Raw genomic sequence first — 14,142 nt, 5'->3', positions numbered from 1 at the left:
AAATGCAGAAGAGACTGTTATTGCTTAAGGATACTCCATGAAGCAAGAAAGACTTGAATTCCCATCTTAATAAGTAAATGCCATCCTGTAAGTCCTATAATTCTCTAAACATTATATAATAAAGAGCTCAAAAATAATTATCATGCCTTTAGTTTTTACCACAGTTCCTTACATAAAATTAACGCTCGCGACAATCAGATAGAGTCAATATTATTATTACTATACTTGTTTTACAAATGAGAAAACTGAGGCTTAGAGACTTGAAGTACATAAGTGAGATCTGAATTTGAACTGGATCTGTCTGAAACCTAATAATGAATTTTAACCACTCTGCTATACTGACTCATTCCTTTTGAAATCAGAACAAATGTATGTAGAGGGCTTTCAGGTACCACCTGCCTAGTTCCAACCAAAATGAAACTGTTGCAGACTGGTAGAAATTGGAAAACCTATGAGCATATGGTATATTGGAAGCAGAAACTTAAAAGTCAGGTATGGAGATATCGTAGAGGAAGTGAACGAAAATGTCTAATATAGGACTGAAGATCTTATTTCTGACAATGTAACTCACCTTCATGTTCCTTAGTTTCTCTCTGGGAAGATGATGTATAGAAACAGGCCCTGTTTTTTAAGTGAATGTGATGTAAGATGTACCAGCATTATGAATCACAAGACAATGAAATATTTCATGTGGCTTTAAAGTTCTTGAGCCTCAGGGGAAAATACATTCCTAGTCGATGAAGTGTTTTGGGGTTGTGTATCAATTTCTAACTTTTCAAGTTATATAAAAGCACATTTTCTATAACCATTAATGTTGTCCCTTTCATTAAACAAATGCATAGCCATGATATCATCTTTAAATTTGTTCTTTATCTCTCTGAACATATAGATCCCTAGAAGTGTCTTTCTAAACAAATGCCTCTTAAAATTATTTGAAGACTCAATCTGAGCTGATCTTTTCTTGTTCATGTTCTATCTGCTTCTCTCCCAAGTCTTCCGAGTCGATTTCAGCAACTACCCTTGATTTTTTATTATCATCATTTAAATTATATCATTTATAAGAATACTCTGGTTGGAAGAATATCTCCTTAGAATTGAGGCCTATGAATCAGAACACCGCTGTGCTAGAGCCATATAGGGTTATGAAAAGGGAAATAAAACATGACCTATCCCTTCAAATATATTGCACCCCCTTTACTAGGCTTCTATCAACCTTGTGTTGCCTCCTCTTCATTGCAGTGATCAACAAAATACGCCTTTGTGTACCAGTTTTGTTGTTGTTGTTTGTTTGTTTGTTTTTGAGACAGTCTCACTCTGTCACCCAGTCTGGAGTGCAGCGGCATGATCTCAGATCACTGCCACCCCCATCTCCCAGGTTCAAGCAATTCTCATGCCTCAGCCTCCCAAGTAGCTGGGATTACAGGTGTGTGCCACCATGTCCAGCTAATTTTTGTACTTTTAATAGAAATGGGGTTTTGTCATATTGGCCAGGCAGGTCTCGAACACCTGGCCTCAAGTGATCCTTCTGCCTTGACCTCCCAAAGTACTGGGATTACAGGTGTGAGCTACCATGCCTGGCCTGTTTACCAGTATTTTTGCTTTGATTTTTTTCTTTTCATTTTTGCACATAGAACTTCACAACTAGAAACTGTGATTTTCTTTTTTTAAAACAGGTTAAGTAATATAATTGTTTTTATGTTTCTATGTGATCCCCATTTTGAAATCTCAACATTGTTCATATATTTAGGTAATATAAAATAGAGTATACCTTCAAAATTTATATATTTTTAATAATTCTAATTAGCTCTAAAAATTAAGTAGGCAATGGTTATTACAGAATATTCAAGAATAGGTTTGTGTAATAAACATTTTAAGCTCTTTTTTAAATTGGGTAATTTTAGGAAACTAAGAAGATATATCTGTGAAATACAGATCAATGTAATTAGTTATTACTGATAGCAAGAGCTGCCACTTATTAAGGGCTCTGTGAGCTTTCTGTTGAGGATTTTACATAACTAATTTCATTTACTTTTCACAACAACTACATGACTTAGTTATAATCTTTTGCCCATTTTACAGATAAAAAAGATGATGTTAGAAAAGGTAAATAAATTTCCCCAAAGACAAACCCAGATGTGTTTGACCCCAAAGCTTCATCTCCCCTAATAAGTCTATAAAAATAATTAGGAGCTCAAAATTCTTATTTACCCCCCTATAAATTGACTGCTAACTTCATAGTTTCCTTTCTGACTGAAGAGGACTGATCGAAGTAACGTCATTCATCTAGTAGAAAGTTGGTATGTGCCAGGCACCATTCTAAGTTCATTATAGCTTTAGCCCATTTAAACTACATAAAAACCTAATGAAGTAAATATTATTTTCCCATTTTGCAGGTGAAGAAACTGAGGCAGCAGAAATGAAGGAATTTGACAGACAAAGATCATACAGTAAGTAGTATAGGCAAGATTCAATTAAAGGAAGTCTGACCTTAAAACTCATATCTTAAAAGAATTACCACATGATCTAGCAATCACACTACTGGATATTTATCCAAAGGAAATGAAATTTGTATGTCGAAGAGATATCTGCACTCCCATGTTCATTGCAACATTTTTCACAATAGCCAAGATATGGAATCAACCTAAGTGTCTATCAACAGATGAATGAATAAAGAAAATGTATACACAATGGAATAACATTCAGCCTTAAAAGCAAGAAAAATCCATCCTTAAAAAGGGAGGACAACCAGGTTGTCATTTGGAAATGGATGAACCTGGAGAACATTATGTTAAGTGAAATAAGTCAGGCACAGGAAGACAATACTGCATGATCTCACCCATTTGTGGAATTTTAAAAAGTCAGAAGTCAGAATCATAAAAGTAGAGAGTAGCATGCTGGTTACCAGGGGCTGGAGAGAGGTGGGGAGGCGGGGTGTTGGGGAAATATTGGTCAAAGGAGACAAAATTTAAGTTAGGTAGGAGGAATAAGTTCAAGAGATGTATTGTACCACATGGAGACCATAGTAAATAACAATGTATTATAGTCTTGAAAGTTGCTAAGAGAGTGGATTTTAAGTGTTCTCATCATATAAAATGATACGTATGTTCGGCAATGCATATATTAATTAGCTCAATGTAGTCAGTCCACAGTGTGTACATATTTCAAACATGTTGCATGTGATAAATACATACAATTTTTGTTAATTAAAAAACATTTTAAACTCTTAAAAAAAGAGCAAAAAGAACCAACAGCTTAAAAAATTCATATCTTAACCAGTATGCTACATAGTCTCTGGCTGATACAGATGCTGAAGGGCTGTTTTCATTTTTTTGAGTCCTTCGGGGCACTAACATTGCGTGAACGCATCTTTTATTTTTAAAAAATACTTTCTTTTCACCTTTTTTTGTTGTGTGTGTGAGACAGGGTTGAAGTCTGGAGCTCACTCAATCCTCCCACCTCAACCTCCTGAGTAGCTGGGATTATAGGTTCACACTTTCAACCACTTTTTACTACAAAATGACACTTTTAAAATGGCTTGATGTAATGTAAATTGTCTTTCTCAAAATAATTGTTTTCTTATTTCTCCCTTTACTTCTTGAACAGTCCTTATACTCCCTCTTACTGTTCAAACCTCTCACCACTCTGTAGACCACCCAATTAGAGTAATATTACATAAGAAGAAATTTGGGTCTTCATGCCTTCCCTGTAATATAGTCCTATTGCTTTTTGACCTTCTATTGCTTGAACACCACTTTGAATATTTATTGTGATATTTATATTGTAGTAATATAGGGGCATAAGGAAGCCAGTCATGATTTTAGTGGGTTAGAGACTGATGATGTTTTTCCCTGTTATTTATCCAAGTTTGAAAGAAACAAGCCCAAGGCAAAATTAAAGTTACAAAATTTTTCAAAGTAAGATTTTTCTTTCAACATTTTTCAATCAACATGTATTAAGTATCCACAAGGTACTGGCACTCTATGAGGTGCTATGGTGTAGAAAGATGTGAAATGGAAAGAAAATCATCACCTTGGCCTTAGAAGAATTTAAAGAACAATCTGTACATTGAACTATTCAGTTTTAATTGGAATTTTCTGATTTTTGACAACCTATTCTTAAAGGAGAGTTATAGAGAAAAGTTTTACAGGGGCTATTGCTCTTTCACAATATGGTTGAATAACTTTGAAAATTACCAGTTGTGATTTTTTGAAATGTTGATTGATATTTCATAAGATAATTTCTAGTGATAAGCCACATGGATCAACTGATTATAAATTTAGACTACTTTTGTTGAATACAATGGTGGCTGACAAAAAGGCACCCCTACATTCTACAGTCACCCAGGTTGCTTTGCCTCACAAACTTACTTCAGGGACCACTGTGGCCACAGAGGGTTCCAGGATCAGGGCTCCATAGTACTCTGCATTCTATGCAACAGCAGTGGACTTTTTTACAATGGGGGCTGAGAAAGGCGAGAGGGACCATGTCTTTTCTTTGGTCCTAACCTCCCCTTCAAAGTTGGAGTAATTGATACCTTATAACCGTTAGATCTCATATTATTTATTAAGGGTGACTTTTTTTTTCAGCTTCACATCATTTCATTTTTTTTTTTTTTTTTTTTGAGACAGAGTTTCGCTCTTGTTGCCCAGGCTGGAGTGCAATGGCGCGATCTCAGCTCACTGCAACCTCCACCTCCTGAGTTCAAGCGATTCTCCTGCCTCAGCCTCCCGAGTAGCTGAGATTACAGGCTTGTGTCACCATGCCCGGCTAATTTTGTAGTAGAGACAGGGTTTCTCCATGTTGGTCGGGCTGGTCTCGAACTACCAACCTCAGGTGATCCGCCCGCCTCGGCCTCCCAAATTGCTGGGATTACAGGCATGAGCCACTATGCCTGGCCACACCATTTCCTTATTAATGGCAAACATTTGGTGCGGGCCTACTTGTGTGCCAGGACCAATGCTGTGTGTTAAGGATGTGATGATATCCAGATTATGTTTGTTGACCTTAAGGGGTTCACAATGCAGAAGGGCCAGCAATTATAACATTGGATAGAGGCTAAAGTAGGGGCCTATAAGTTAACTACTGTAGAAGAAAAAAAAACAGATCCTTGGAGAGTGGGTACAGAGGGCACAAAAACATTTACTAAGGAGGCAACCTTTAAACCAATTATTGAAGGATAAGTAGGCATTCTCAAGACAGAAAAGGGAGAAGGGGGCTAGGCAAGGTAGCTCATACTTGTAATCCCAACACTTTGGGAGGCCAAGGTAGGAAGATCACTTGAGTTCAGGAGTTTGAGACCAGCCTTAGCAACATGGCAAAACCCCATCTCCACAAAAAATACAAAAATTAGCCAGGTGTGGTGGCATGCACTTGTAGTCCCAGCTACTTGGCAGACTGAGCTGGGAGGATTGCTTGAGCCTGGGAGGTCGAGGCTACAGTGAGCCATAATTGCACCACTACACTCCAGCCTGAGTGACAGAGTGAGGCCCTGTCTCAAGGAAGGAAAAAATAAAAGGAGAAGGGGAAGCCACTACAGAAGACGGTAATACATTTTTTACATGCAAATTTTTTGTATTTTCCTGAACCTACTTAAAAAGGAGGTAGAGGCCAGGTGCGGTGGCTCATGCCTATAATCCCAGCACTTTGAGAGACTGAGGCAGGCGGATCACCTGAGGTCAGGAGTTCAAGACCAGTGTGGCCAACGTGATGAAACCCTGTCTCTACTAAAAATACAAAAACTATCCGGGTGTGGTGGCGGGCACCTGTAATCCCAGCAACTTGGAAGATTGAGGCAGGAGAATCGCTTGAACCCAGGAGGTGGAGGTTGCAGTGAGCCGAGATTGCACCATTGCACTCCAGCCTGTACAACAGGAGTGAAATTCCGTCTCAAAAAAAAAAAAAAAAAAAGGTAGAGACAAGATCAAGATCACAAAGTATGTTTAGATTATGGAAAGATTAGACTTGACCAGAAACAAACTAGATAATAATGAAGTTTTTAATCTAGTAGTGTAATTATCAGATTTATATTTTGGATTATCATTCTGCTTTTAATGTGGACAGTGACTTGGTAGTTAATAAAGTTGTTCAGGCTAGAACAGATAAGAGTGTTCCAAGGTGAAAGATAAGGCAAGAATTTGTGAGATTTGAGAAGTAGAAATTCTAGTGCCTGGTTATTGATAGGATATGGGAGTTGAGAGAGTGTAGCCTACAATGACCTCTAGGTTTCTGAGTAGCTGGATAATGATAAAAATACATACCTCATAATTTTTAAGAAGGACATATTTTTCACATTTTGACATCTCTGAAGTTGAGGTTCATCTTATATGTGACGGTATGTCTACTTAATTGGCAGTGTTGGTATCTTTTTTCTTTCTCCATGTTATACTAAATAATGGCACATCATTCTCCACATGATGACATCTTAGATTTAGTATAATATGAGAAATAAGAGCAGCAAGATCAGATTTGAACAAGATGGCCCAGAGGGAGAAGGTTACCACCTATGAGAGATGGGGGTGATGGTGCCTTTAACCAATGTTCATTACTTTATTATTTAAAACAAAAACCATATCATTTCCTGTTACTTAAGTCAGTCTCAGGACATTGAACACTAGATTATTCTAGGCAGATGAAATTTTCTACTCTGGTATCTGGACATTGGAGAATGGAGGTCAGGCTGATGCTGTGCAGGCTTGGAGCTCACCTAGAAATCTGGGTTTATGGAAAAATTGGGAAACCTATTATATTTTTTCACTTTCCTTTGTTGAATTTTGCATCCTGCATTGCTAGGTGTCAATTATCAACAAAGCTCTTAATATAAATGAGTATCTTTACATTTTCAATCTTATAGTCTTTCAGCAGTGCTAAATACTTCAATTTATTCTCAATTTTAAAAAAAACAAATTGGCACAATCCAATCAGTGGACACAATGAGTCAATATGATCTATTACTATAACGCCTTAACCAGTCTTCATACTTCTACTCCTGACCTAAGCAGAGATGTCCAATCTTTTGACTTCCCTGGGCCACACTGGGAGAAGAATTGTCTCGGGCCACACATAAAATAAATTAACACTAATGATAGCAGATGAGCTAAAAAAAATCAGAAAAAATCATAATACTTTAAGAAAGTTTACAGATTTGTGTTGGGCCATATTCAAAGCCATCCTGAGCCAAATGTGGCCCACGGGCTGTGGGTTGGATAAGCTTGTTCTATAGTGTACTCCCCACATATTCACCAGAGTAGTCATTTAAAACTAAAATTTCATGTCATTTTCCTGCTCAAAACCCTTCAGTGTTTCCAGTCACCTTCAGAATAAAATCCAAACTTAGCTCAGCCTGTAACGTCCTCCCTGATCAGGGCTACTTCCCTACCTGACTTCATCTTTCCTGTCTTACTCCTCTCTAGCCAGCCCCGCCTTCTTGCTGAACCCTCCGACATCACTTTTTTCCCACCTGAGTACCTGTGCCCTTGCTGTTCTCTCTGCCTGGACTGTCCTTCCTCTAGATCTTCCCAAGGCTGTCTTTCTTCATTTGGGTCTCTGTCAAATGTCACTGGCCTTGTAAGGCATTGCCTAAACACCTAATCTAACACATCAAACACCTCACATTGCCATGGTCTTTCCCCTCACCCTGCTTCATTTCTCTTCATTTCACTTACCATAACCTGAAACTATAGATGTAATTGTTCACTCCATTAGCATGTAAAATATAAAAGAAAGACTTTGTCTTATCCTGGAACTGGGTCTGGCACATAGCAAATTTTCTATAAATAAATATTCATTAAATGAACATGATCACGTTTAAGATCTGAACTAAATGTTGCTGTACTTGATAAGAGTCTCTGCTGTTCTGAATGTCTATCATGGCCACAGCTCTTTCTCAACAAAATGGCCAAATATCTTTGTGCATAGATCTCCAAACTTTATAGTAAGGTGATGATGATGATGAAGATGGAGATGATGATTATTATTATTTGAGACAGAGTTTTGCTCTTGTTGCCCAGGCTGGAGTGCAGTGGTGTGATCTTGGCTCACTGCAACCTCCACCTCCCAGGTTCAAGGGATTCTCCTGCTTCAGCCTCCTCCTGAGTAGCTGGGATTATAGGCACGCACCACCACGCCCAGCTAATTTTTGTATTTTTAGTAGAGATGGGGTTTCATCATGTTGGCCAGGCTAGTCTCAAACTCCTGACCCCAGGTGATCCACCGGCCTTGACCTCCCAAAGTGCTGGGATTACAGATGTGAGCTACTGCGCCCGGCCACTTTATAATAAGATTCTAAGCCCCTGGCCTTGGCTGATTAAACCGGGGATTGGGCCACAAGAACCAAAGACAAACTCCCTACAGGCTTACTTCTCAAAGTGTGGGACATAGACTGGCAGTGTCAGCATCACTGAAGTCTGTTAGAAACACAGTATCTCAGACCTACTGAATCAGAATCTGCATTTTTATGAGATCCCCAGGTGACTCATGTATACATTAAAGTTTGAGAAACACTGATCTATAGCATTGTTGTACAAGCTTGCAGTTATGAAATCAATTCAGCATGGCATAACCAGCTAAATGAATAGAGTAGAACGGGACAGGATAGGACTGATTAAGAACAGAAATTATCAGAGTGTAAAACATAGTTTTATTTTTTATTTTTATCTTATTTTTTTACTATTTTTATTATTATCTTAAGAAAGTATAAATGACTGGGCACGGTGGCTCATGCCAATAATCCCAGCACTTTGGGAAGCCGAGGCAGGTGGATCACCTGAAGTCAGGAGGTTGAGACCAGCCTGGCCAACATGGTGAAACCCCATCTCTACTAAAAACACAAAAATTAGCCAAGCACGGTGGCACGCACCTGTAGTCCCTGCTACTTGGGAGGCTGAGATAGGAGAATCGCTTGAATCTGGGAGGCAGAGGTTGCAGTGAGCTCAGATTGCGCCACAGCACTCCAGACTGGGTGACGGAGCAAGACTCCATCTTTAAAAAAGTCTATGCATGCATGCATAAGACCACATGTAAAATATATTTATTGCTGCAGGTTGTGGTCAAAATACCTGATAAATGCTGATTCCCAGGATAGCCAGGAATCTAAGGTGAGAACTAACCCATGAAGGAAAGTGATTCTATATTGTGACAATTGAATCAATTGACATTTTCCTTCCTGATTTTTAATACAATATATACTAGGAGACAGGGGGTAGTGAACTAGGATGGAAAAGTGGAGAGAGAAAAACAGAGGAGCCAATAAGTCATGAGAATGGAAGATTACTGAATCCACTGTTACATTTTACACTAGGCTTTAGTTCCCGAGGCCTGGTCTTTCAATTGCTACCATGGTTTCTTTTCTTCCTTTCTCATATCCTTTCAATAAATCTCCATCACCAGACAGACAGACCCTGAGTATAAAGCTCTCCCTGGCAACCTGAAACAGCTTTGCACACTGGCTACTGCCATATATAATGGTGTGAGAAACTAACCTCTGATACATCTAGAAATCCCCCCAAGAACCAGGAATTCATGCTTTACTTTTAGAACTGCTGCCTTATGCTGACTTTTAACATTAACACATCATATCTACTTACATTCTGGGTCTAATCTGTAGAGTGAGTTGTTGGACTAGAATTCATTTATTAAATAACCATGGGAATCAAACAAGTAGGAAAAAGTTTTTGAGGCTGCTGGGTGAAAAGCCCAGGAGATAATATAGCGCTTAAGAACCTACAGCACCATTAGGGCTTGACCCTTGTAAAGGGTTCAAAATCATGTTTAGGGAAAAAAAAGTAATGTGTTGGTCAAGAAAAACCTGTCTGGGATCTACTAGTCACCAATTTGTGACCCTGTGTTAGGTGATGTCTAATGTTGCTTCCAAGGTTCTCTGATCCTAGGATTCCCTTTAATGAATAAGTGATTTAAGTGAATGTTGATGACCAGCCATCATCAAAATACTGCACAATATAGAAAATTTATTTTCTTTCATCTTGTTTCTTAATTTTGTGGAAATTCTAAAACATTTAAGATGACTCAGGGCAAGGCACAGTAGCTCACACCTGTAATCCTAGCACTTTGTGGAGGCTCGGGTGGGCAGATTGCTTGATCACAGGAGTTAGAACCCAGCCTAGGCAACATGGCAAAAACTACAAAAAACATGCAAAAAAAAAAAAAATTAGCTAGGAGTGGTGGCATGCATCTGTAGTCCCAGCTACTCAGGAGGCAGAGATGGGAGGATCACCTGACCTGGAAGGTTGAGGCTGCGGTGAGTTGTGATCCCGCCACTGCACTTCAGCCTGGGTGACAGAGTGAGATCCTGACTGCAAAAGAAAAAAAAGTGACTCAGAAGGTAAATATGAATAATTTCCTATTTCAAATAAAAGTGTTGAGTAAGTTTTATGAAACATTTCTTTCTAGTCATATATCAACAGTTGAATCTACTAATTCTAAGCTCCATAGCTAGTTAGGTAGGTAAGTTAGAATTCCAAAAAGAAACATATATTGAGTTTATTTATCCATTAATTCATTTTTTCATTTAATATCATTTATTAAGTGTCTAGCAATTGATTTGAAGATGAATTATATATTATTTGCATTTCTAGGATTAAGCTATTTTATTTGCAATAGTTCACATCAAATGAATAGCTAAGGAGAGTTTAAAGAACTAAACCAAAGGGATTGTTTTGACAAACCTTTTCCAGACTATTACAATTTTCTTAGTTTTGTCCTATCACATGTAGAGTAATACATAAGTTATTCAGCTCTTTATTCCCACCATTGCAACATGAAAGAAAAACCAAACAGACACTAAAACATTGAAAAGTCAGCGATTTGGGGGCTTAGAAATGTCCTCACCTCAACATACGTGCTGTTAATAAATAACAGAGGGTTATAGTGCCTTTTGTGTGTTTTAAAAGGAAAACAAAAAATAAAATAGCAGAGGACAGAGTAAATTTTCACCATGATAGTTAATAAAGTTTCAGTACTAATCCAGTTGTTCAATCCATAAACATGATATTCTTACAATAATATGACTTTTTTTTTTTTTTTTTTTTGAGACGGAGTCTCGGTCAGTCGCCGGGGCTGGAGTGCAGTGGCCGGATCTCAGCTCACTGCAAGCTCCGCCTCCCGGGTTCACGCCATTCTCCTGCCTCAGCCTCCGGAGTAGCTGGAACTACAGGCGCCCGCCACCTCGCCCAGCTAGATTTTTGTATTTTTTAGGAGAGACGGGGTTTCACCGTGTTAGCCAAGATGGTCTCGATCTCCTGACCTCGTGATCCGCCCGTCTCGACCTCCCAAAGTGCTGGGATTACAGGCTTGAGCCACCGCGCCCGGCCAATATGACATTTTGAAACTACATTTATCATCTTTCTTTTGAGACAGAGTCTCACTTTGTTGCCCTGGCTGAAGTACAGTGGTGTGATCTCAGCTCACTACAACCTCCATCCCCCGGGTTCAAACAATTCTTGTGTCTCAGCCTCCCGAGTAGATGGGATTACTGTTGCCCACCAATGTAATCCCACAGTGTATTTTGTTGCCCACAAAAATACAGCTGATTTTTTTGTATTTTTAGTAGACACAGAGTTTCATCATGTTGGCCAGGCTGGTTTCAAACTCCTGACCTCAAGTGATCCGCTCACCTTGGCCTCTCCAGGTGCTAGGATTACAGGTGTGAGCCACTGTACCTGGCCACATTTATCATCTTTTAAAAATGAATGCATTTGTCAGACTAAAGCCTTTCATTGTTCAATGTACATTGCAACATATCACCAATATAAAACCACACACAGTGTACTAATTACATGACATTCACTCATTCAACAGGTCTTTTAACATTCGTTATATTTGAAGCACTGTGGAGGATCTAAATGAAAGCCTTTGCACAATCTCTGTTTTGTGCAATGTTTTGAGACAAGAAATCTTGAGTATTGACAGATTAGACCAGTGGGGGCAAATTTTTGTATGTTTGAGGAAAAAGTCTCCAAGGCCAAATTTTGTCTAATTAAGGACTGATGAGTTAGGGTACTACCAGGTCACTTGGATCTCATAGTGCTTTCCTATTCTTGTTGTTCGGGAATTTTATTATTTACCAGTACATCCGTTCAGGAATGAGTAATTTCAGAGCAATAAAGTGTAATTTCTATCAATTAAGTTTCCTTTTGGAGAATTTTGCCTCTGCATATAGCCTGTAACCCTTGAGGAAACACATTTCAGACTACCTTATGTGTGTAAAAATGTGAGAATACTGTGGTGTTAGGATGGCAAAAAAGAGTGAGATGAAGAGTAATTAGCAACTATGCAGCCAAGGTTTTTTATCCCCTTCACTTTCCCAAATATTCTTATGATAAATTCCCATCACCAGAAAGAACCTATAAACCTTTTCATGTTCAAAGACTTTGGTCCTTGATAAGCACCCCACGTTTGACGACTTAAAAACTTTTCATTGGAGATTTATCTCTCTCTCTCTTTCTCTCGACAGGGTCTCACCCTGTTGCCCAGGCTGGAGTGCGGTGGCATGATCACAGCTCACTGCAGCCTCAACCTCCTGGGCTCAAGCAATTCTCCCACCTCAGCCTCCCGAGTTCCTGGGACTACAGACACATGCCACCATGTCTGACTATTTTTTCTTTTAAATTTCTACTAGAGATGAGATCTTTCTATGTTGCCCAGGTGGGTCTTGAACTCCTGAGCTAAGCGATCCTCTAACCTCAGCCTCCCAAAGTGTTGGGATTACAGGCGTGAGCTACTGCACCTGGCCAGAGACTTTTGTTTCTAACTATAACAAAGAAGCTTGTAGCGCAGTAGCATTCCCATTAATATCAATAATAAGCAAAGGATCTTCTTTATCACCATTGTTATTCAGCCAACACAGTTAGATAACAGAAATAAATAAAATTGAAATTGGAAAAAGTAAAGCAAAATTATCATTATTTGCTGATGCTATGATTATCTGGAAAACTAAAGAGAATCAAATGAAAAACTGTCAGAAACAATAAAATAATTTTTAAAAAACTGAAAAAAAGACAGGGCTGAGTATGGTGGTTCATCCCTATAATCCCAGCACTTTGGGAAGCTGAGGACAGCAGATCACTTGATGCTAGGAGTTTGAGACCAGCCTGGCCAACATGGCAAAACCCCGTCTCTATTAAAAATACAAAAAGGCCAGGCACAGTAGCTCACGCCTGTAATCTCAGCACTTTGGGAGGCTGAGGCAGGCAGATCATGAGGTTAAGAGATCGAGACCATCCTGGCCAATATGGTGAAATTAGCTGAGGATTGTGGTGCACACCTGTATTCCCAGCTACTTGGGAGGCTCAGGTAGGAGAATCGCTTGAACTCAGGAGGCGAAGGTTGCAGTGAGCCAAGATCATGCCACTGCACTCCAGCCTGGTGACAGAGTGAGACTCTGTCCCAAAAATAAATAAATAAATAAATAAATAAATAATAAAAATACAAAAATTAGCTGGCCACATTTGTTAAATAAATAAATAATAAAAATACAAAAATTAGCTGGCCACAGTGCACGCCTGTAATCCCAGCTACTTGGGAGGCTGAGAATCACTTGAACCAGGGAGGCGGGGTAGAAGTGTGCTGAAATCACGCCATTGCACAGGCTGGCAACGAGTGAGACCCAAAAAAAAAAAAAAAAAAGGAAAAAAAACTGAAAAAAAAATAGGAAATGTGGAAGATTTGTGTGAAGAAAATTAAAACACTACTGAAGGAAACACGGAAAAGATGTTTCAAATGACCCATATTGTTCACGTTCAGGAAATTTCTGCATGACAAAGATATCAATCTCCCTAAATCAATCTATAAATGTAGTGTAATCCCAATAAAAATACCAAATTATTTATTTGGGAACCAGATAAACTGATTCTAAAGTTCAAATGGAAAACAAACAAGAAGAGCCAGGAAAAGTCTTAAAGACGTTTAATGTAATTAAGTAAAATGAGATACATTTCTCTACCAGACAGGAGAGTATATTTTATAAGCTAAGACACTGCAAAATGTGGTACTGATAATGGGTAGAACAATGCCTGACACATTTAATACATATTTGTTGAATAACTGAGTAGTCATATCAATTAGAGTTCAATAGAAAATCCAAATTGGACCCAAATGCTTATTGGAATTTGGCAGATGAAAAAAGTAGGA

The 14,142-nt window shown here is 38.7% G+C and overlaps 1 protein-coding gene across 1 annotated transcript in view; it reads left to right on the top strand.

Annotated features, from left to right (window-relative positions):
* Positions 1-14,142, top strand: part of PAWR (PRKC, apoptosis, WT1, regulator) — a 176,731-nt gene that overhangs the window by 51,157 nt on the left and 111,432 nt on the right. The gene's annotated exons all lie outside the window — the stretch shown is intronic.

This window comes from Colobus angolensis, unplaced genomic scaffold, assembly GCF_000951035.1.
Source record: "Colobus angolensis palliatus isolate OR3802 unplaced genomic scaffold, Cang.pa_1.0 Scaffold256, whole genome shotgun sequence".
NCBI lineage: Eukaryota > Metazoa > Chordata > Mammalia > Primates > Cercopithecidae > Colobus > Colobus angolensis.
This window is presented reverse-complemented; position numbering and strand designations above follow the sequence as displayed.